At 39.6% G+C, this 23,684-nt stretch overlaps 1 protein-coding gene and 1 long non-coding RNA gene across 6 annotated transcripts in view; one reads left to right on the top strand and one right to left on the bottom strand.

Moving 5' to 3' along the window:
* The window catches only part of CDK17 (cyclin dependent kinase 17), a 92,967-nt gene extending 82,733 nt beyond the window's left edge, over positions 1-10,234 (bottom strand). The window contains exon 1 of one of the 4 annotated variants that reach the window (XM_068191682.1): positions 9,825-10,234. The gene's annotated coding sequence lies outside the window, so the exon portion shown is untranslated. Of the gene's footprint in view, positions 1-9,087; positions 9,350-9,824 lie in introns of those variants that run through there. The other 3 variants (XM_068191680.1, XM_068191683.1, XM_068191681.1) reach the window with 3 other exon arrangements.
* Positions 10,235-11,105: 871 nt separating this feature from the next.
* On the top strand, positions 11,106-21,667 carry LOC137474795 (uncharacterized). 2 transcript variants are annotated; one of them, XR_010999494.1, is made up of 5 exons: positions 11,106-11,653; positions 11,983-12,103; positions 14,443-14,697; positions 16,333-16,471; positions 20,556-21,667. It is a non-coding gene; the product is annotated as an uncharacterized lncRNA (long non-coding RNA). The 2 variants fall into 2 exon arrangements; XR_010999493.1 differs by lacking the exons at positions 11,106-11,653; positions 11,983-12,103; positions 14,443-14,697 and having other exon boundaries at positions 15,054-16,471.
* Positions 21,668-23,684: the final 2,017 nt, after the last annotated feature.

The following is a 23,684-nucleotide window of genomic DNA, read 5'->3' as shown; positions in this document are numbered from 1 at the left end:
TTCTGTTAGCATAAAGGTGGCTTAGCAGTATTTTATACGTACAGTGTCTTTGCTCCTCCTGCAGTTTTTTCTCAGAAATATTTACTAAAATCTATGCCACTCGGTTTTCAGACACTGTCAGGGTATTATTTCTATTGACAGGTCTCTGCAGACAACTCCACTAAGGCTGATTTTCAAAGCATTCTCAGCACCTATACCCTTAAGATCACTATCTTAAAGAAGCCTCAAATTACACAACCAAAAATTGACATAACCCATCCCTTCATACTTTTTTAGCGAGTGATGCACTACTTTCCATGAGAAGTGACTAATGTCACTACACAAAACCTGCTGCAGTAACATTTTAAAATATCTTCAACAAGTTATCTAAATTAGCATAGAACTTGGCAAATAATGTCAACCAATCCAAGGAAATCACTCTCAAAATTTAAGTAGAAGAAAATTTCACATCCTATCTTTCAAGTAAAAACACAAAACAAACAACACACTCTGAACTAAGGTACAATTCCAGTTACCAAAAAGCAGATATGACAATCCAATCATGTGAAGATGTAAATTTACCATTTACTTGATGCAGAATTATTAAAAAGTCAAGAATCGACATCAACTGCAGGTGTAAGATATGCTCAAATCTTTACTTGTCTTACTTTATCACAGAGCACACATATTCAAAGAACAAGGTTCTCCTACTACAAAAAAACAGATCATTTTTATTTCTCCTTGCAATCCTAGTTTCTGAAATTGCCAGAAGACATAGCATGAACACAGGAACCTATTTCAGTATTAAAATATTCTATCACTACTACTCACATGACTAGAATTTTAAAATGCTAAACACTTGCAAGCAGGAGTGATTAATAAAGAAAAATCTGCATGTTTTATTGCTTACATAGTGAAAGACCTAAATGCATAAGTGGGGGAGGTGGGAGGGGGCGGGAATTGACACTGATCATCTTTAGGCACCTGAGGTACTTCAGAGATCACACCAGTGCTGGACACACCTTACAGTTTCCCACCACCAGTAAGAAAATGGTTGGCTCCATCCCCCAGCCAGTCTCTGTCTTCTTTCTTCACCATCAACTTTGTCATGCAGACAGGTGTGAAAACCTCTTGGGTTTACTGATGCAACAGAAACGATTTGGAAATAAGTGCTTCATTCAACTCGTGTAATGCTGTAATACAAAAACAATGGTTCTGATGGGCTCCCTCCAAGGTAAATGTGGAAAGAGAGACGGCTCTGTATTAAGATCTTGGGATTACCCTCTGAACCTATTTCTCTCTACTGGTTACAGAGACACACATTTTTTTAAAAGGCACAATGCAAATCATTCAATCTGGCATAATTTGTATTTTAGATGTGAATAATTTATTTACTGAAAAAAAATTCAGGTTTTATCTACCCACTGCCAGAAACAGATGATTAAAAGGAATATAGGTATTTTATTAAGACGCAGCTACAGGTAAAAATGATCACTAGATATCCATAAATATCCAAATTAACTTTTAACAGCGATAAACAACTAATGACTTAAATCCTTCAACTAATGTCTACCTCTTCCACTACCAGAAATATTCACAAACACCAGAAAGCCAAAACTTATTATGTAAGACCACCAGGAACAATTAAAAAAAAATAAGTCCCTTTTAAAGAAAGCAGGTTCAGAACTCTTAATTAACAGCACTGAACACTCTGTATTTTATACACAAACCATACTCAAACACATTTTAAAATACTAAGTATTAGTAATTAAGCTGACTAGCAAAGCATATCAAATCCATATCTTCAGAACTCATGATCTGCTTTGTATTGCTTCTAAAATACTAAAATTGCATAATTCAAGAAAAAAGGGATATAACTTCTGAAGAAACTATTTACTATACACCATTTATGTTGTTTCTCCCATGCAGCCCACAAGGGAAAAATAAAAAAAAAAAAAGACTATGCTTAATAACCAAAGGCCACCATCTGACTAGATACATTTTAAAGTTATTTTCTGGCTTATGGATCAAACATTTTTGATATGCAGAATTATACTGAGATGTATCAGAAACAAGCTTCCAGAAGACATTTAGGCTAACTGTATTCCCTGATAAACAACCCAGAATTACGAGCAGCAGGTTTAAAAATACTGTGACTTGTGCAAATGGGAACACTGTTAAGCTGTTTATCTTGTTTAATCCTGATGGTAAATAGCATAAGCTTCAAAATATTTTTCTTCTTTGCCATAACCTACTGAATCACATTTACAAAGGTAATGAAACATTATGGAAAATCTCACATTTTTGGAATTGCCTCTGAAATTGCTTTACTGAGTATTATACAGGTCATTATTTTCAAGACCACTGTGTCTGTAAATTTCACTGTAAACTTCAGTGATTTAAATCCAAACTGTCGCTTCAGCGATGCCAATGATCTCCTCTCCCCCGAGGTTTGAATCTTCAGAAACAAAACAGGAACCTGCACAACTTCACTACTTAGGCCCATTTTAAAATATGAATACTATAGTATAAATAATTTTTTGTTGTTGCATCTTCCAAATGTTTTCAAATTCCTACTGTAGTTCATTTTCAGCTTATTTAGTTCAGTTTTTAAATAATATTTGCAAGAAAAAAGTGTAACTTCTAGTTTCTTTAGATGTCTTTCATCCAACATTAAAGATTTCCACATCAAAAATCCTATTTCATTCCATAACTCTCACCTCAAACATGCACCCATACTAAAAATTAAGAATATAGTTTATAAGATATATCAGTAATTGTTTCCACACTGTGCCTTCTTACACAGTACCAAAGTAAGTTTCTGAGCTGCTGTTTTAAACATGATTTTTAAAAGACATTAATGCAGCATATATGATTGATATATTTAGCAGCTGAGCACCTCCTTTCCTCTCTGTACACAGGAAGTTTCCCCTCCCATCTGCTCAGGATATTTAAAAAAATAAATAATTACAAACTGCAGTTTTTCCATTGATACTGCAGAAAGTGACTATTATTTACCTGTAAACATGACAGTAAAGTTGAACCCAAACACACAATGTAAGGTGCACCAGCTCCCTGACAGAGTCACAAGACACCTACTGGTACAAAGGCAGGAATGTGGGGATGAGAGCAGCAGCCAGCAAAGAGGAAAATCACTGCAGCTTTGAGTGATAGCACCACAGTTATGCGAGGCTGAACTCTTCTGTGGAGCAAGTAAGTTATTCACAGGCAGCAGCAGCTCAAGCTTTGTCTCTCATAGTCATACTGGAAGTCTTTAGTTTTATATTTGGGTTTCAGAGCAAACATAAATAAGGAGAATTATGAAATAAAGCCATGCTTTACAAGCAGACGCTTGAACCATTTTGTATGATATTTATGAGACAGCTTTAAGACTAAATAGCAGCTAAGCAGGCAACAAGCCCCCTGCACACATAGGTACTCTACTGCTCTTTATGACAACTAGATCTCCACAATGAGAAAGGACAGAGGAAGGAGCACTGGCAATAAACCAATCACAGATCGAAAAAAAGCCTTTTAATTTTCCCCAGTTAAATTATATACAGCCACATCATTTTTGGCCTACAGAGAATATTTATGAATGCTACACTGAGAAATGCAACTTCATTTCCAGACATACAGAAAACTGATGGAAATATAACATGCAATCTATTATTTCATAACTGTTTTTCCTCCTCCTGTGTACCACTAACTATATTACTGATTACTGTATTTTCAAAATAAAAGCTCTCCCTATACCCCACATACTGAATGCACATCAACACTTAATATCTATTCTGTATTATACATGAGGAACTATTCCAAAACTTTACAGAAAAAATAACCAAACTAAAAGCTAATATTAATAGCTGCATATATTTAATTTAGTTATCAAATATAACTAATTTATTTTTAAAGTTAATACACTGTATTCAATTTTTTAAAGCCTGATATAAAATACTGCATAAAGTAAACAAACAGGAAGCTGCCATTTTTCCAAGCATCCATCGTGCAGTAATGACCCATTCTTCAGTATCTACTATTTTCCCAATTTTCTGGAGCTACAGAAATAACAGGCAATTTTCACTGACTTTCATTTTATTAGTGGCAATGCCCAACAGCTGACACTGAACAGGTTTCCCAAGGCTTCTTCACAAATGTACTTTGGTGATGAGGAGCCCTCATCACACACAGTTACGTAACAGCAACTATTTATAGGTAACCATTTGATTCCCATTATCCACTGGGTTTTAAATCATTTCATATATTGTCACTTGATCTGCCATTTTAGTTCCATAATCAAAATGCCACGTAAGAGCCAAGTAAAAAGTTTCAGTGACGCCTGTCTGCAGTATCAACAACATACCACATGAAGTATTTAATCTTATCAAGAGAACCAGACGCTAGTTTCACAAGATTGGTCCTCTATAAATATATGCTGAGCAACAGTTGTTTTCTTTGCTTAATCTCCTGCTCTACCAATATCCATTACGATGCATATAACTAGCTCCTAAAACCACTGAAAGAAACCTTAGTTGTGCTAAAATCACAATTTCTCAGTGTTCTGAGACATACTGAGAGATATGACCAGCATTTCCACTCCAGAAAGTGCCCTACCAACTTGTACAACTCTTACCTCACAACTTCAGTGACAGCTGTTTAATAGCTTCAGGTTCTCTTAGGAAATGTCTCAGAGAACCACTTAGGACTATCAGCTGGTTTACTTATGAATATAGCAGTATTTCATGAACATCAACTTATTATAAGAACAGCAAATGCTGACATTTTCTTCAGCTTTTCTAACTGGCTAATGGCTTTCTTAGAATACAATTTCATCCTAAAATACACCTAATTGTAATAGTTGGTGACAGCATGGGCTTTCCTCATGACAAACTTTGGCCTTTCTTATCAAACATATTAATTGATCTCAGTGTCAATTTCTTTACATTTTTGTAAACTGGCTTCTTTACATTTTTTTATAAACCAACCTATAGACTGTAACTTTTTAATCCAAACAGTTTTCTCTCAATTACAGGACAATGGTTTTGCTGATGACTAATATCCTTTGATAATTCTTAGTAGTCCATATTTTGCAAAGATACTTATTTCAGTGAACACCAAGTAACTGCAAACATTACAAAATGTTAATTTTAATGACTGCTGTATAAAGACATGCACATACCTGAACAACATCCAAACAACGACACTTCCACATCAATAGAACAGAAGTCAGAAATACTTGAGAAAAGACATTTCTGAAAGACTATACAGGTTATGACAGTTGACTATGATATTACTGTCCCAGTACAGCTACATGCCTGCAAAATGCTGTAATCCAGTAAGCAAAGAAGAGAATGACGTGATTCTGACAACTTTAACACAAACTGAAAGCATCCAAGTATCCTTACTGAAGCTGACAAAATGCAGATGTTAAAAATCAGAGACCATTGTGAAATTCTACCAAACCTTTAAAAACAGCAGCAGTTAGAGAATGGAGTGCAATTACGAGGTACAGATAATAATTAAATGAAATATGATTACAGGGCACAGAATAACATTCACTTACACAAAATACCTAAGAAGTTCAACCTAAAATCAAAGATAGGCAAGAACTGTAGCTAGGAGTGCAACTGAAAGATACATCATTTCTCTGTTCTGGTATAATAACACAGCCCTCATCATCATAATATATGCACAACTAGCTGTTCCAGAGAAGATAAATAAAAAAAGAAAACAGAAAGGACATAATCAAAACATAAGATACAAATGCCCTTCAGCTTACTGCTTTTTCAATGTATTACTGAAATAAGCAAGCAGAAAATTGTCCTGAAATTCAGAGAAGCCTCTCAGTATTTAGTTAAAAATGTTATAAAGTTTGTATTTTTCAGTCTTCTTAAAATCATTTTGCCTAATTCTTTCTTACTACATGAAAAATTAAAATGTGACTCGACAGCTGTTTATTCTGCTGCTGCATTGACAATGCTGCTCTATCACATTTCTTTTTTTTTCCGACATTCATGCTTAGGCACAGCACCCCTGATAAACTGATGTTTCCTAGTGAATGACATTTCTAATCCTTTAAAAGCAAGCACTATACCACAAAAGCCCAAATATCCCGTAAAGCATGGTTACAATGATTCCCAGTATCAATGTGTCCATGGTATTTTATAACACAGCTAGGTACAGGGTATAATGGTCTCCAAGGATGTGCATAAAGCCTTACTATGCAAGGACTGATGTATCAAAAGCTGATCCAAAACAAATTATCTGATTTATGCACCTATTATGTTCATTGTTTTCCATATAATGCGATCAAAGAACTAAAGAACTTTTTCTTTTCCTTTCCCAATGTTCTCGTGCTCCAAGTTGGCAAATCAGCTCAAGTACAGGTCTTGTTTATTCCTCTTGACTATCAGTGGTTTAAACTGCTGTTTGTACATGTTCTAATTAGCCAGTTCTACTAAACTCTTGACAATTGACATCCCTGCTCAAAGAAGTTCAGGAAACCAACAACTCTAGAGGAACTGCCAATCCATTGAGTTAGTAAAGAATGAGTATCTATGAATTTGTATTCAATACAGAATTATTAAAAGTAATTTTTCCAAACAAGCATTAACTTTCACTCTTTTTCTGATAAAAGCTGTCAAAAGTGCATCATGACTCGTCACAAAATACGCAGGAAAAAAACCCATCCCACACCACTAGTGGGTGTTCCTGGAGAAAGCCTTGTTACATGGAGAAAAACATTACCAGGGCCCAAAAGAAATAAATAACAGGATATAAAATATTCAGAAAGTTTTAAAAGGCCCCTAGGCCTAGACTTATTTTTAAAAAGCAAATTGTTGTCTAGTGATTAAAATAAGTAAATATAAAATGTTCTTACCTCTGTCATCCAAGTTGCTACATCAGTATGTGAAAAGGCACAAAAAAACCCTAAATCCCAGTTCTTAAACTCAGAAGACAAAAGCCATTGCTATAATTATGTGCATTGCAAAATGAGGCAGTGATTGCTAACAATACACTAATTTAGTCTGATCTTCAGATGTGAACTATAACTGTCATATAAACACTTGGCATTTTAAAAGCATTTTTACATGCTAAAGTTGTAGTGTATTATATAAAATTCTGAACTGCTACGATTACAGTGGTGTCCAGCTGCATCAATAGCTATATAAGGCTTGCTGCAGAAATAAAAAACATGTAAGCATTAGAAAGCATGCAGCTAAAAAGATATCTGTAACTTAAGAACTGTAAGCCACATTTAGCAAGTTTATGCTAGAAAAGCTTTATAATAATTGTGCTTGATTTTTAGACATGATCTTGTCCATTTTCACATTATAACATATAATGCATTCAATAAATACACAACTAGTATATACAACTTTTTAAAATACAGCTCATTAGCTTTCTTGGACAAAAAATAAAAACTGATTTGTACCTGGAATATCAACAGCGTCCACTTAGCACGAAAAGAGGGTCAACAGCAAACTCATGGTAAGATTTTAATGTAGACTGTTCAATGAACCAGACTTCAACAAAACCTTTCCCAACTGCACTTTTTAGGTGCAATTACACAAATATACTGCTGGACAGAAACTTATTAAGATGAGTATAACGTTCTTTTTTTTTTCCTAGCAACAGGTAGCAATTTAAGAAATTACAAGACTTGAATGTTACTAGGTCATTCAAAAAATTCTGCATCGTTTTACTGTAAGAGCTCCACATCGTAACAGTAACATATGCAGACCGAGCATCTTAACATCCCTGTCATAAGCCATACCATATTGACACACTGCAGTGTTAGGCAGAAATTGAAGCCAGAGTCATTCAGGGGAAATATACAGTCATGATATGTTTCTCAATTTAAATTATATTTGCAATTATAAATTAGGTATTTCACTACATGCTAGTGGCATTTTACATATTAAAAAGATCAATTAATGCACTACATTCTTAGCCAAGCCTAAAATAAATGACTCCCCAAATTCAAACTATAATTTGCTTCAGACAACCTGGGCTTTAATTTGCAAACTCTTCAGTACGGATGTAGGCAGAACCCACCTCATGATTTGTGTAAAGCTCCATGCTGGGTAAACACACAGCTACACAGCACAATATGCAAATAAAAGGTATGAACCTCATTGCGTTATCCTTCCTAAAGATTTTTGTAAGTCAGACTCATTATTGTCAAAGCAGTATTTAAATTATGCCAGAAAAAAAAAAAAAAGAGAAAAAAAGCTTTCATCTTTCATCTTTCCAATTTAAGTGTCTCTTTCAATGCCAAGTTAACATTATAATGGTTTATCTATGTTGGAGAATGAAATTCAGTTTGTTCTTTCAAGCACAAATGATTTTAAAGGAAAATTTTCACCATGTATTCAAACATGTGATTTTATGTTTTCCTATCTGTTACTTCTACATTAATTATTCAAAACAAGCCTCTGTCATGTCACTTACAGAAGTGCAGATGTAAATAACAAGAGCTGTGCGTAAATATACAGAATTCTTATAACAAAGCATTATGGCAATTTCTTCAACATCTTAAGCACATAAAATACCAGATCACCTTTTACCCCAAATTCTAGTAAGAAAAACAAATCTGAATTTGGTACTAATTTCATAAATGTTTTCTTCTTAGTATTTAACCTTTGGTGATATAGTTTCCAGTTCAATTAATACAATAAAAAAGTGTGGGGGAGAGAAGTAATGGAAGAACGTCAAACCAGGCTTGCTCTTGTAGCTGTACCGTGATACCTACAAGAATGTTGCAATTGATCTTCTGTTAAATTACAAAAGAGCAGAAAATTTTCACAAAAATATATATACAAAAAAAAGGAAATTGATGCTTTTTAAATCACTGAGTTTGGATTATAAGTCACCCCCGTTTTGCTTATAACACCCATAAGACTGTTAGCAACCATTAGCAAAGTGCCAAAGACAGCAATGAGTTTAGAACAACTAGAGCCAGCTACCAAAATTGTTGCAGGAGAGACAAAGGGGATCAAGGTCAGCATTCTTCTAGCGCAACAGCTAATCCACTCCTGTGAACATCGTATTGGCACGGGTGGGTGTAATAAATTTGCAAAAAATATAAAATATACATGATCCCACCTGATTTTCCCCGTCCTTTCGAGAGAACCATTTTGCTCTCGCTGGTCTCAAGCCATTACATATCTGAGCGAGGAAGGGGAGGGAGGAGTTAACAGAAGTTCAGGGTCAGACAATGTTCACGTATCCTGTCACCTTCTAACTCAAAGCTCAGAGCAGAAGAACTCTTATGCCACGCACTGAAACCTACATATTTTGGGAGTGCGTGTGGGGGGTGACCTGCAATAGGAGCGATGTGTCATACGTGCGGAGGCTGCGAGGAGAAGAGCTGTCAGGAGAACGCTGCCTCGCTCGAAGAGGAGGAGGCGGTGGGGAAAGGACGGTGACGAACGCAGGATCACCAAAAAATCCGGCAGTGCTCAGGGGCTGCCATCCCCGGCTCACCCCTCCGGCCCGGCTTCGCTGGGCTCCCCTCGCAGAGGGCTCAGCCTCTCGGAGCTGCCCCCTAGCCCCCGCGGAGCCGCTCCCAGCCGCCACCGGGCAGCGGAAATCCCCCGCAGCCCGGCCCGACCCTGCCCGGGGGCGCCGAGCGGCGCTCCCCGCGCCCGGGCGCTCCGGGCAGTCCCCGGCCCTCTCGCGGGGCGCTCTCCCACGACCACCATCACTTCCCCCCTGCTCCGGGGCCGCGCTGTCACCTCACCCCCCGCGACGTCCCACGCACCGCAGGCCGAGAGCCAACACCCCGCCGCGAGCCGGACCCGCACCCGTGGGCCGGGAGACAATGAGCAGCCACAACTCACCAGCAGCACCGGAGCTTCGCGGGTCCGGGGGCGGTTCCTCTGCCCCTTCTCCTTCCCCTTCTCCTCCGCCTAGGAGCGGTATCCGGCCGCCGGGAGCCGAAACCCCCCTCCCCTCTCCGCCCGAGAGCCTTCGCCGGACCGCCGGTTGCGCTCCCTCCCCGAGGAAAGTCACTTTATTCCCCGCTCCAACATGGCTGCTCCCCCCGCCGCCGCCGCCGCCGCAGCAGCAGCTTTCTCCTCGCCGCGGCTCCCCGCCGCCGCCGCCACCGGAGAGCGGCCGCAGGCCGTGCTCGGGAGCCGCCCGGCCGGCCGCTGGCGGTGCCGAGAGCGTCAGCCGAGCCGGGCCGCGGGGGTGTGCGAGGAAGGGGCAAGCCGAGGCGAGCCGGGCTGGGCTGCGCGTCCCCGCTGCGGGCTGACGCCTCCGCCCGCTCGCACTGAGCCAGCCCCGCCGGCTCCGGGCGCAGGAGGGGCCGCGGGGACGCCCGTGCGCCGGCGACACCTGGCGGCCGAGGCGACCCCGGCTGAGCCGGCGGCTGCGCGGGGAGCGGGGGGGGTCAGGGCGGAGCGCGGGGAATGCCCCGAGCGGCGGCGCGGGGAGCGGGGGCTGCCGCAGCGCTTTTCTGGGCCGCCCTCCGCGCTGCGGGGGAGCCCGGCCGCGCCGAGCCGAGTGGGGCGCTGCTGCCGTTCGCCGATCCTCCAGCGGCCCTGCGCGGCCGCCTCCTCCCGCGGGAGGAAGTGGGTCTCATCGGCAGAGGCTCCCAGGAAGCCGCTCCGGGGCCCTGCGTGCTGCTGGCCGTCCGAGGGGTCTCCCCGAGCCGTTTCGCCTAGGGCAGGGTAGAAAAGGGGCGTTTGCTCCCTTGATTTTAGCGGTTCCTTGGCAGCGTTTCCTCTCGGGTTTGCAGGGCGATTCAGTTCATCTCTGTGGCACCCCCCTGCTCCCCCTTCCTACGGCTGGCACATTAGTAACCGAAGTTAAGGGAAGCCGGGTGTCTCTTTAGATCAATTTCTAATTCATGTTTCCCATATTTATTCTTGTGGTGTTTTCTTTCCTTTGTCTCCTGCATTCAGCGGGACCTGTACCATCCCCCATGTCCTCCATGTGATCGCTCTGACAGCGGCAACTGCGCTGCTTTCCTGTGCTTAGAATCTTTTTTCCCTCAAAGTGATCCAGTCTGTGTTTCCTCACTTCTCAGCCCTTTCCAGCCCTAAATTTCTTAGGTTTGGTGTGTCACTGAACGAGACTTAGAAGGTGAAAGCTAGCTAGGTGAGAGCCAGCTGTTCTGTACTATGTTTTTTCACATTTCCATCACACAAAGAACAAGATCTGTCGGGAAGGCCAAATCTGAGCTCATTTTAGTGACATGGTTTTGAACTTAAAGTACCAGGACATAGGTCACTTGGGCCAGAATTTGGGAAATGGTTTGCTTTTTTTCCCTTTGGCCATCTGCTGATCCTTGCTGCTTAGCTTCTCTCTTGCTTTTGTCTGTTCAAATTCGGTGTCACGGGGCCTTTTCCCATCTTCATCCAGACCAGGGTTATGGGTCTTAGCTTCCCCACACTCCTGTGGATGCTGAGTGAGGCCAAAACTGCTTCGTTCTGCAGGCAGGTCTGTACTTTGCTGTGTCTAGGTGGAGACAAGAGTACATTCTCATTTGCAGCAGCACGCCCCGGATCTTGAGGAATTCTGTGTGCAGCTTATTCGAGCCAGGCCTTCGCCACAGTAGGGCCAAGTGGGAGCTGCCTTCACAGGAGCGATGCCAGCTGAAAATTCCCCTGCTTCCAGCTCTGTTGACCCTTCCAACAGCACAAGCAAACCAGAACACAGACAAGTATGTTTCCCAGTAAACAGAAGTCAATTGCTCTTGCCTAAAAAAGGAGTGCAAGCATGAAACCACTTCTTAAATGCACAGAAATTCACTTTGCTCATGCTGATGTAAATTTCTAGTGAAATCGGTTTACAATAAAAAGAAGTAAATATGACTCAGAAACAAACGTTCTGTTTATACAGACTGAACATGATTACCATGGTATTTTTGCATGTTTTCAAGATGTAGGATAGCTACCTTACATTTGCAAAACTTGTGGGATTTTTAATAACACAGAGAAAGCAGACACTCAAGCTTTGAACTTTCTGGTAATGCAAAGATAGCCCTTACAGATCTCCTTTAAAGCTCAGGACCTACCAGTTCCTGCTAGACCTACCAGTTCTCCTAATCTTTGAATGCTAACTAGATGATGTATGTTTTGTTTTATCTTATTCAATTTGAAGGGTATTTTGGGTACGTAGTAACATTAGAAATGATAGTGTGCAAGTTTATTATGTGCTTGATTTGTAAAACAAGTTTCTGAGGCAGCACAGTAAGGAGTGCAGCATGTCCATTTATTGCAACACATCCAAGTAAATGCTGTTCCACCTATGAAGTACAGAGAGAACGTGCGTTGGAAGTTTACGGAGCTGTGTTTTTGTATATTAAAAATATATGTAAAAGATGTTCATTTTATTTGACTCATAAGTCTGCTGTTGATACTTCTGTTATTACAGAAAAAGGTATTATGGCAAATAAAGGAAGAAACTAAAAAAATGAGCAGTTAGGATGAGTCACCCAAGAAATAAGGGGTCAACACTGATTGGAGTGTAATTAGAGTATTTTAGGGTTTTCCACTTGTAATGGGGAGAATAATGAATTTTTAAGAGGGAAGAACATTGATATCCATTTGGCCTTTGTATCTGCCACTACCTCATGACCTCAAATGAAGATTTTCACATCTGGGCAAAAAACAGTTCTGAAGGAAGATAGTGCGACAGACTTAAGTTTGAAATCTAGGCACTGGTTTTGATTGATTTATCCCATGAGTCTAGTTTTATAACTATAGCTATTGATTTGTTTTATTATTTAGAGGATTATGTAGCAATCAATCATATTTCCATCTAGCTAACCATGATTATTAATATTTTAAACTAGTTTTAAGATGGATTGGCTGGTGAGTGCAATAGGTCTTCTCTCTAATCCAGCAAGAATGGAATACACCCAGGTTACATGGAATGAATTATTGCCACTGGACAATCTGATGAAATCTACATCAGCCATTAGAATCTAAATCCAACAGTAGGAATGCAGTGCTGTCAGAGGACTGAGATTTCCTGCTTTGAAAATGAACATTTTGGCTTTACCTCTACATTTCTTCAACAAAAGTATGTAGTTATCCTGTGACAGCAAAAGAATGGGAGGTAAATCAGTGGAGTTCACATAACGGTAGATGGAAACCCTACAGAAACGTGCATTTTTAACACAATGTATGTGGAAAGCAGTTGCTTCCCTGCCAAGAGGCAAGCTCAAGATTCTGTGTCACTGCATCAGGAGTCAGCGACCTTGCAATCAGCAGCAGTGTGGGAAAGCATTGTGCTAAACGACAAGGGATGTGTTCGCTTGCAGGGGAAGGACTGAAAGCCTTGGCAGGTTATTAAAAGAGGAAATGATTTCCAAATACAAAATTCTGTTTTGAAATGCAATTGTTTTTTTTCTATCGGATGCCAAAAATTTCTGAAGAATGCAATATCCTCTAACTAATTGTATCTGTGCTCTGAGAAAAGAAACAGGGCTATTGTTCTCCTCACGGCACGAGCTATTTATATGTTAGTCTGTGTAGCACTCCTTTCTGTAATGATTGTCTTCCACCTACGCAAAACTCCAATCCATTTAAAATAATCAAATTAAGACAGTTTCTTGCTTTCTTACATCAAGCTGCTACTCATATAAAATGATTTCTAGGTTACTTGGATTTAGTACAAGGCCTCTAGGCTAAATACAATGCAATTCTATTACCTCACTGGACGACCAAACCCCTTCCTTTCTGATGAATGGAAGCAGGAAGTAGTAACACGAAGGAGGTACCCCTTGAAAGAAGCAAAAAGAGTATACTTCTGCTAAGAAGAGCTGTAGCCATTTCTACCATGATTTCTGTTACTGGGTCATTGTTTTAGTTGCACTTTGATTTAGCTGTGTATATTTAACATAGGCACATTGTAGAAAGTTACTATTTGTTCTTGTAAACCTTGTTTTTGGCAAGCAGAAAAGAGTTATCAAAGTGAAAATAGTGGGGATTATCTACATTATCTACACTTGAGATTTTCATTTGCACAGCTATACAGGTGTTTGGAGACTGATTAACTGCTGCAGAAATTACCAGAAGACTAAGCAAATTACCTGTGCTTAGTTCCTATCTCTATATTATAAGTTTTTAGCATATAAATATTTGTAATATATTACATGATATATGCATATGACATATTGTCACGGTTTCCTTCCTTTATATTGCTAAACCTTTTATTTCCTATATGTAACATCACAATATCCTGTCAGAATGCTACTTAAATATTGTTTCTCATTTCCTCACACCTTGCATCTCTAAATTTTGAAGAATATTTATCAGTCATGTAGGTAATGATTTCAGTATCTTTACAATATCCGAATTGATGTTTTTATTTATACCTGGCATTTGTGGTATTTGTACATACAAAGTATCTACCAGTTGTGCGTATTTCTTTTATCTGGAGCACTGTTTAAGTGGAAAATCTAGCTTCATTGCTTGCTTTTTCTTGACTGATTTCTTCTTCCAGATGAAGATTCCTCCAGCTAATGTAAATGAAGTCTTTCCATTGACTTCAGCAAGAGTCAGCTTAGTCCTTGTAGAAGAAAGTTAGTAGCATGGAGACAGACTCTTTCTGTACAGCTCTGCCTGGGTTTGCAAACAAACACTAGACACTCCTTTATTTCTCTACTACTGCTCTGAAAGACAGGACATCCTGCTTTTCAAAACAAAAGATATTAAGCCTACTTCAGCTAGGTCAATTACCATACTGAGATAGAAAATGGTGAGGTATTGTCTGTAAATTGTCTAAAAATGAGGTTTGTGCCTTGGACAGTACATCACTATAAAACTCTAGCCTAGTGAAAGAAAGATTTTTTTTATTCTTCTTTTTAATATTTTGTTTACATTTTGTGTTGGAGACTAAAGGTGGTGAAAAGAATTCGAGCAAAACAATGAAGATCTGCAGGTAATGAAAATTGGTCACTTGTATGTGCACACCTCTGTTGCTTGTCCCTTTCAAGTACCATTCAGGGGTACAATTCTCTCTATGAAACAGAAATCGGAAAGGGCAGGGAAAGAGGCTCCTATTCTTCTCTATTTCTTTTATGCAGGTTCAATGTCTCAGACAGAATATCTTCTTCATAGAAATTTGCAGTCATTATTCACTGAATTGATTAGAAATGCCATCAGTGAGTCCCAGAACCTTTGTATCATTGCCAATTTGAACTACTTAGAGGATTTGAAATTAAAGCACAAAATACACAGAGACTCTTGCAGTTACAAGACTATAGGTGTCAAACATCTTGGTTTTTCCTTATTGTAATGGTTGCTCTCTCCAGAGTGTTTCGGGACTTAAATGAAAAAGCTTTCAGTCATGACAGCTGGTTACTTTCCTGTAATATTGTTACATAAAACTTAAGTTTGTTCTAGCAAGGATGGTAGCTGTTCCAGTAAAGGTAAAACCAGATCATTCTCAAATTTCTCTTTTTAATGCTGGACAAGAAGATGTAGAGAGACATGGGAATAAAAGAAGTGGGAGCAGAACTAAGATCTGATGTAGAGTATCAGAAAAGGCACATGAAAACAGAACCAGTGTGCATAGTAAATGCTGGAAATAAAATGAGACACAGGAAATCTGGGGATAGAATGAAATGAGCTGAGGGAAACATAGGCTACCTCAGCAAGAACTGAGTACTGCACCCAATGTTTTCTGTATGCCACAGGTCAAGGGTATATGATCTATTGTTCATGTGTGTGACTTTCTTATATATTCTAGAGATCCCTGTGCATGCTCAGATCAACTACATTTTGGAGTTTTTTGTGCACTGGCAGCTGGTTGGCTGACTGCTTTGAAATTTATAATGACAGCTTTTGAGATGTCAGTAGGAGACAGCCTTTGCAAAACAAGCACTACAGATAGAGAAGGGGGACAGGAGGAGAGCTGGGATGGATGAAAGAGAATGCAAGAGAGAAGATATGGAAAACAAATTCAGGAAATTAGGAAGTAAGTAAATGTAGGACTTTATCTGTGAGTCTAGGCCAAAGGCTTTTAGCATTTTGTAATCTTAACAACACTAACTATGCTGGGGAGATAGGTAGAATTGAGATGTTATTTTTTAACTGCCCCAGCTAGTTGCCCTACCCTTCTGCAGAAAGTTGTTACACCCCGAGGGAGAGGAGACAGAACCATACCTATTTCCCTGTATAGTGTGGCAAGTAGCTTTAACCATCAGTGAGGACATAGAGGCAGGTGAGTCAGATGCCTGTAGTTTCTTCTGATACACCTCCTAGGGAGGGTACCCTCTGGCACATGGTAGGGACAAAGTGCTAAGGTCTGTAATAAGTTTTTTAATTGCAACAGCTAGATCAGTCAGGCTTTCCTTAACTAATTTTTGCTGTCCTATGAATCTTGCTTTAGGCAGCCATGTGTGTATTTATATGTTGGTGCTAGATTTGGAAGACTCCATCCAAGTAAGAGAGGAAAAAGGGTAGCATAAAACCAGAAGAATATAGATAGCAGCTCCTATCTGCTCATTGAAAGAAATGCTTCCTCTTAGGTACCAGTGAGAAATTTTACATAGCTACATGTGCATTAAAGGTTGAATAAGACAATTGATTAAACTGATATGGAACCTATAGAATTTTTCTGACACTGAAAATACCAAAGTGCATCTTCAAATGAGGTTAACAATTTCTGTAGATGTAATGATAAAAAAAAGAAGAAGTCAGTCTTAAATTCCAAGTGATTTAAGTGTGGAATTCCTCACCAATTTCTTTTTGCGTAGCTGCTTGCTTTACCAAATTGCTGATTGATCAACTAAACTATTCCCTAAGTCAAGCACATCATTTTTCAAGTTCTGTTTCAGTACAGTATAAAATAATTAGGGTGATAAACAAAAAAGAAGCAGGAATGCCACCGTCCCCCACATATCTATTAATTGTCATCTGTAGAGTCTAGCTGTTACACAGAAGCATGTTAAAATTAAATGGTGAGCTTTATTTAACATACTTACTTGTTCTTTCCTTCTTTACTTTACCATTCTTCATTTCAAAGCTCTTTTCTTCACTTCACAACATGGCATATTCCTGGCCATGCAGATACTTATACTCCACAGAAAATTGCTGCGCAATTACGCTTACCTTTTAAAAACAAACAAAAATTCAGTTGGAGCTTCTGTAGCCACTACATGCATGGCTTTAGAATTAGTTAAATATTTTGCAGGACCAAAAGTAATTTATATCAGTTTATAGAACATGCAGAATTTAGGATAAATGTCTACTGGAAAATAAAAAAAAAAAAGGAGGTAACTATGTACTCAAAAGTCTGTATTGATGTGATTTAATCTCATTAGCTTCATTCAATATTTTGTTTTGAAAAATTAATTTACCTTTTTTATAATTCATCAAAACAGTTTATTTTGCCCACCAATAAGCTCTCCATAGAAACAGTTGTATCCTAGTAACATAGCAAGAATAGAGTTCAGGGAATGCACTGCATCTGTATATAGTGCCCTTAAAGAGCCATTTCTAGTTGTTATAAGGGAAGGTGAGACTTTCCTTTCTGCAGTTGTAGCAAGCACAGCACTGCAGTACAACATCTCGGTGCTTCTTAGGTTGATCTCCTTACATATGAGATACAGGTCATTTCTGCCTCTTATTCCTTGCCCTTCATAGGATCATGTCAGCAAAGATGTCAGACGCCTGTCCCTTACAGCTGGGGGTTTATTTTTTTGGTTTTGTTTTAATTGGATGCTAGTTGATGAAGTGTGTGAACACTTAGTGCTTTTGGTCCTTGTCAGCTAAATTCAAAACTGTTTTTACTACTGCTCCTGTTTGTTTGTTTGTTTGTTTGTTTTTCTGTCCCAGGTCCTTCTACACAGAAAAATTTTGAAAACTGTTTTGCTGGTATCACCTTGTATGGATCTGTAGCTGCTCTGTAAGGCACTACTTTTCTACACTCCAGATGACTCTAGCTTTTCCAGCTCTCTTCTCATTGTGTTGCCTCTCTCCTTTCTGCTCTTCCATGCTTGCTGTAGGGCGCCTGTTTGTCCTCTGGCCCGGTTTGTCCTCTGGCCCTGTTTGTTCTTTCTGTCCCTCACAAAGCTGAAGTGATCCAAAGGAATGGTAACGATGACATTTGAGCTTCTTTGCAGCAATGTGTTGATATTTACATTTAGCTGATTATTAGCAAGTGGAGCACATGACTACATTGTAAAATCTGCTTAGTTTAACCGGCGCTTCAGAGGAAAAGAAGTGGGAAGTAGAGTGATGCAGGGGCTCTGTGTCTCTCCTTACATGGTTGGTGGGGGCTGTGCCATTAATTTGTCTGGGTGGTAAGGGATGAAGCATGCTTTTCAGCTGATTTTTACACTGCTTTGTAGTTGTTATTTGCTGCATATTCCCTAGCTTGACTGGTTCTCTGCTTCAAAATAAACCAGGCCATTTAACACTAGGGTAGAGTGGAGGGTGTCCTAACCCCAGCCCTCCACAAGAAGCTTTTAAGATGTCAAGCAAAGAACATCCCATCCCAGGTTTTGATTAAGGAAAAGAGTAGTTATCAGCTTTGGTCTCAAGCACAGACTAACTGAGGGAATGAAGGCAGAGGCAAGATACCTCTTGTATCAGCATACAGTTATTAAAAGAACATGTCTGGAGGCAAAAAAGAGGCCCAGGAACCCAGAGAAACCAGACAGATTTAACAAGAATTTCTCTTACCCTCTGTGTGGGGAGGAGAGGGAAAGCATCTTGCTGAAACATGGTTTCAGAAATTTTGTATTTGTGTGGTTAATCTAAATTTGCAGCAGTAGCAAGTGAGCTATTTCAGAATATGAAATGGGGACACTGGGAGGGGTCTTTTTTTTTTTGTTTCAGGGAAATGTTAGGTTACTGTGAACTGCCAGTCATTTTTTAGGAGGCTGAAGTATAAAACACAAGCAGCAGAGCTTTGGAAGTCATGGGGGCTTTGACACCCCTCTCTACCAACCTGTATATGCCCACCTAACCCTAGAGATATTCTTTTCTCACTTATTTTTGTCTATGCTCATGTCTCGGGCAGCTGTTGGTCCTCATTCTACAGCTTGCATAATTTTTGCAGCCATGGGTCACTTCCTGTACCTTCCACATGGGTGGAAATGGGGCAGGCCAGGGACCTTTTCCAAGATGGGAATGGGCGGGAAAAAGAATAACACAGAGCACTGATAGAAGAGCAAGAAGGCCTGCAGTGATATTGAAAGGTGGTCTGTATGGAGGGAAGAGATTCAGCCTAAAGCAGCTGATCTTCTCTCCTAGGCCCTAGCAGAACCTGCAGATTGATCCCTCGTTAGGTGTCAAAGAAGGCTGTGTCCACATTAGCAATTAGTTTCAAAGCAACAGTGTGGTTTGGAGGAAAATCATGTCATTGTCTCCACTTACCATGTGGTGTTTCAGTTCCCAAAGTGGTTTTGGTGCATACAAACCAAATTCCTTCAGGAGGAAATGAAAACAGAAGCTCTCCTTCCAATCTGCTCCATATGCACCCTAGTGCTAATGGGGACAAGAGGTTCCAAAATAGCATGTAAGCTGCATCATCACAAGGTCCTCTAGCACATACCTAACACTTCTTCTCAGAAAGCTTTGAAACACATGTATAGCGGAGGAGTTTGGCTCCAGTGACCAGGCTAAATATAATCTAGAATAAACCCCCAAAACACAAATCATGGAAAAATCAGGTACCTTAGTATCAACTGTTTCATTCTACCAATCCAGTCCTTATGTGCTGAATTAATTTCTTCTGAAAATACTGCTTACTTTTTCCTACACCTTGAGCTGGCTTTGGGAAATGCCAAATTTAACCTAAAAATGTACCTAGAATGTTTCTTGTATCTGGCAATGGGGATGCCCACACAATTATATATGTTAGCCTTTTAATCACTAAAGACAGCTCTCTAATCACTATTAAAGACCGAATGTTGCTCGTCTTAACTTGAATGAAAGCCATAAAGCAAAACCTGCCAGCAATCACAATAGTAGGTATGCTGGTACTGTAGCTAAGGATACAGGGAGAGCTGTGGAATTGTATCCCAGGGTGGGTAAAGGAACATAGGCTGAAAACTGCACTCAGTAAGATGCCTACTCACCAAAACAAAAAAAGGCAGACATAGCTGGATGAATAACAGTGACAATGTCATTCTCTCCTGAATGGAAACTACTATGTGCCTGCTATGAGGGTGGAAGAAACCAGTGTTTAAGCCAGAATGATGAAAGATGTAACAGTCTACATTACCAATATAATTACAAAATTATATAAATTCTTAACTGTTGTATTGTCTTTTTTTTTTTCCACTTTTCCTATGATTTCCATTTCTTTATGAGCTTCTTTATTTGCATAGCTCAGTGGCAGTCCTGATGTAAGCGTCTGCAAGTACCCGGTGCTCTGTGTTGCTATTGTCACTTACAGTCGAGATTTAGTTACAGCTGCTCCCAGAAGCCATAATGTGCCCTCATCCCTCACATATCCTACTGTCAACTGAAAAGATGTTCTAACAAAATGTTATGAAATGACATGCAAGATTATAGAGATATTTTTTCATATGGAAATTTTTAGTGTTCTTTAAGAACCTGTAGTTTATACAGTTTAATCTTTTTTTTTTTTTGCCATGTCAGATAAACCTAGACATTCTGCTCTCAGATGATAGCACGTTTGGAGATATGAGAGAAACAGGGAACTGCTGGAACATATTGCAGAAGCCTAAAGCACTTAGCAACAGAGAGAGTGTGGGCTGCAACGACAGAAGCCGGAATGTGGAAACAAGTGACATCGAGGCGGCTGTTTGGGAAAGAAGAGCTTTTACTTTGTTTATAATTTCAGTAATTCTAAAGAACTTGGCAGTGTGGGAGGTCACTGCAGTCTCTGACTCTGCACATATCCTTTTCTGTGTGCCTGTTTTTCAAATGCCTATGATAATTATTACCAAGAGTGCTGGATGTTCTAATTTCCTTTTGTATTTCCCATTTCTCAAAAACTAGAGAAGTAAAATTAAGGTATTTGTTTTGCATCAGTTTATTCTATTAAGACATACTCATGTTGCAGGCACTGAATAGTTTTTTAAATGATAGTGATAATGTCTTCTGGAGTGATGCAATCATTTACCATGATGCTTTTTAGTGTTTTGCACTAGAACATCCTGACAGCGTGCACTAATGATAGTGTGGATGTCAAATAACAGCTAAAGAAAAGATGCCCGAGGTGTTGCCTGAGGGCAAATTGAGTTGAGATAAAATAAAAATTTTTCTGACATCACAGTGACTTTTACAAGGGCATTCAAAAATCAGTGCATTTCTAAGTCCTGCAGGTCCTACTGAGGTAGAAATTATCTGGAGAACTTTATTCACCACTTACTGGGGACTGTTTTACCTAATGCATATGCACCTGTAAATGCCAAAATCTCCTTTCCTCTGAAAAGTTATTGTGCACATTAAATGCAGGGGCTGCACAGCTCTAGGGCTGAAAAAAGGCCTTAGGCAACACAGGACACTTAAGGAACTTGGAAACCTTACCATAATTGTTACATTTTGTATTTAATGAAGGTTGAACTAGCCATTAGCCTGTATTTTCTTTTTTCCTCTCTATAAATATCTCTTGTGGTTTGCATTATTCAGTAATCTAATTGTGTCTACTTTTGAGGTATTACCACTTAAAAATAACAGTCAAAGTAAATGATAGATATGTACCAAATCATTATAATAGAGGTGCTACAGGAACTGTTAGTATTGAAGTCTAACAAATTTATCTACTCACTGAATACTACAGTGTTGAATAACTTCAGGCTACTGTTGATATTTTTTAGCTCCACAAGTGACCTGTCATTGGGTAACTGGCCTTTTAAAGGGAATTGGATTCAGCCTAACTACTGATATCAACTGTTTACTTCCAAAATGCTATAGTAATTGCAGTTATTAAAATGCAGTAATCACCTCACATTAGATAGTAAATTTAAAAAAAGAGAAAAGTAAAATAAAATAATTAAAGAAAAAAAAAACTAACACAAGATGCAGTCACCAGACCAAAGCTGGGTAACAAATATATTACTGAGAAAGTTAATAAAGTACAGAGACATCCCTGGGCTGTAAGAGAAGTGTAGTGTACGTGTTACCAAATCATCCAGGCTCCGACAGGGTGAACTTGAAAAGTCATCCTGTGACACAAACAGCAACATCTTCAAGCCTTCCAAAACACACTGGGACCTCTTACAGCTCACTTATGGAGAGAAGATCATTCTGGTCTGAACCTCCCAAGGTCCCTTTGCTTAGGAACAACCCTGAAAATATGTTCCACCACTTGTAGCCTCAGGGCAAAGCACTTTTCCTTGAGGAAGTTTCCCACAGCTCCCTGTCTGCAAACTTCTCATGGTCTAAGCGCCAGACTGTCTCTCTCCTTTTTAATGTCTCGCTTCCATATTAATAGCTATGGAGTCCCAGGGAGGAAGTATCACCTGTCGAAGAAGTTTAAAGACCTGAAATTCCAGCACCATTGCTAAAATGTATGCCTTGACCTACTCCCACTTAATGTTTTTCCTTTCTTCTTGCTTTCTTCTTCTATTACTCTCAGCTGCTGCCTTTCTCTTATTATAAGCAGGACCATTATCTCTTTACCTCAGATCTCTGTTGTACCCAGCATACATAATTGCCACCATCAACCCTTAATTCTCTGACTCAGAAAATGTAAGTCAAAGGCTTGAGGGAGCTCCACCTGCACTGCAGAGATCTGCTAGGGCCCTTCACCTTCCCATTCAGCACTCCCACTCTCTGCCTTCTATTTCAGTTACTGCTCCAAAGAAGAGCTCGGAAAATGGAAACTGTAGGAGCAGGAAGGTTTGCCACCACACTTGCCTCTGCTAGAAGTCTTAATTTTTATTTTTAAACAATGCAAAAGCTTTTCCAAATATAAGAAAAAAAAAAATCCCTAAACCAATCAACCAGCCCCTTCCCAGCTCCCCCTCCCTGCCAAAACACAAAAAAAATGCCTTAAGAATAAAGGCTCTTTTCTCTACAGAATGAGCCTAGAACTCCCCTTTTAATGTCTGAAGACAGCCAGCATCACTATCAGGCATGGAGTTGGAGCTACATACTAGTCAGTGTTGCTGTTATCGAAGGTAAGTTTATTCAACTTTAGATCTGAGAAATAGAGGCTAGGGACTAAAGTTGCCACAGCTAACTTTATCCTTTTCTTTGCCCAAAACCCCTGACCACAACAAACATATATGAAAGTAAAAGTACCTCTTTTAGAATTCTGAAGAAGGTATTATTTTTAATTTTCATGTATTTTCATCTTCTGTCTAGACTGTCACTATCCTGAGCAACTTCTGGAGATGTACTTGAGAGACCTACTTCTACCAGTGTTAAAGGCATGATTTTTTTTTTCCTCTTAAGGGAAGACTGGCTTCCTGAGGACTCTACTCTTAAACATCACAGGCACTTAGCATGCTGCAGACCATTTTCCTTTCCTCTCATGTCCTTTGTTCTGTCTTTGCCTTCTTGTCCAGTGCTTTCTGTGAATATCTATATTCTGTCTGGGCTCCCTCCTCTTCTGCCCTGAAAAGTGAGTACCAGTCACATCCTCTTTTCCATCCTGTACAACTATAACAGAAGTTGTACTATCATCTACTATGCTTCCTTTCCCTGTATGCCAAATACCACATCTTACAACCCGTGAGCTTTCCAAGGCAAATCACAGTTTCTGCATCTCATTAACAATAGTCTCTCCCCTTTTGTCATCTCCATGCCTGTACATTC

The sequence above is a fragment of the Anomalospiza imberbis genome, chromosome 5 (assembly GCF_031753505.1).
Source record: "Anomalospiza imberbis isolate Cuckoo-Finch-1a 21T00152 chromosome 5, ASM3175350v1, whole genome shotgun sequence".
NCBI lineage: Eukaryota > Metazoa > Chordata > Aves > Passeriformes > Viduidae > Anomalospiza > Anomalospiza imberbis.
The sequence above is the reverse complement of the archived record's forward strand: the minus strand, read 5'-3'. Positions and strand labels throughout refer to the sequence as shown.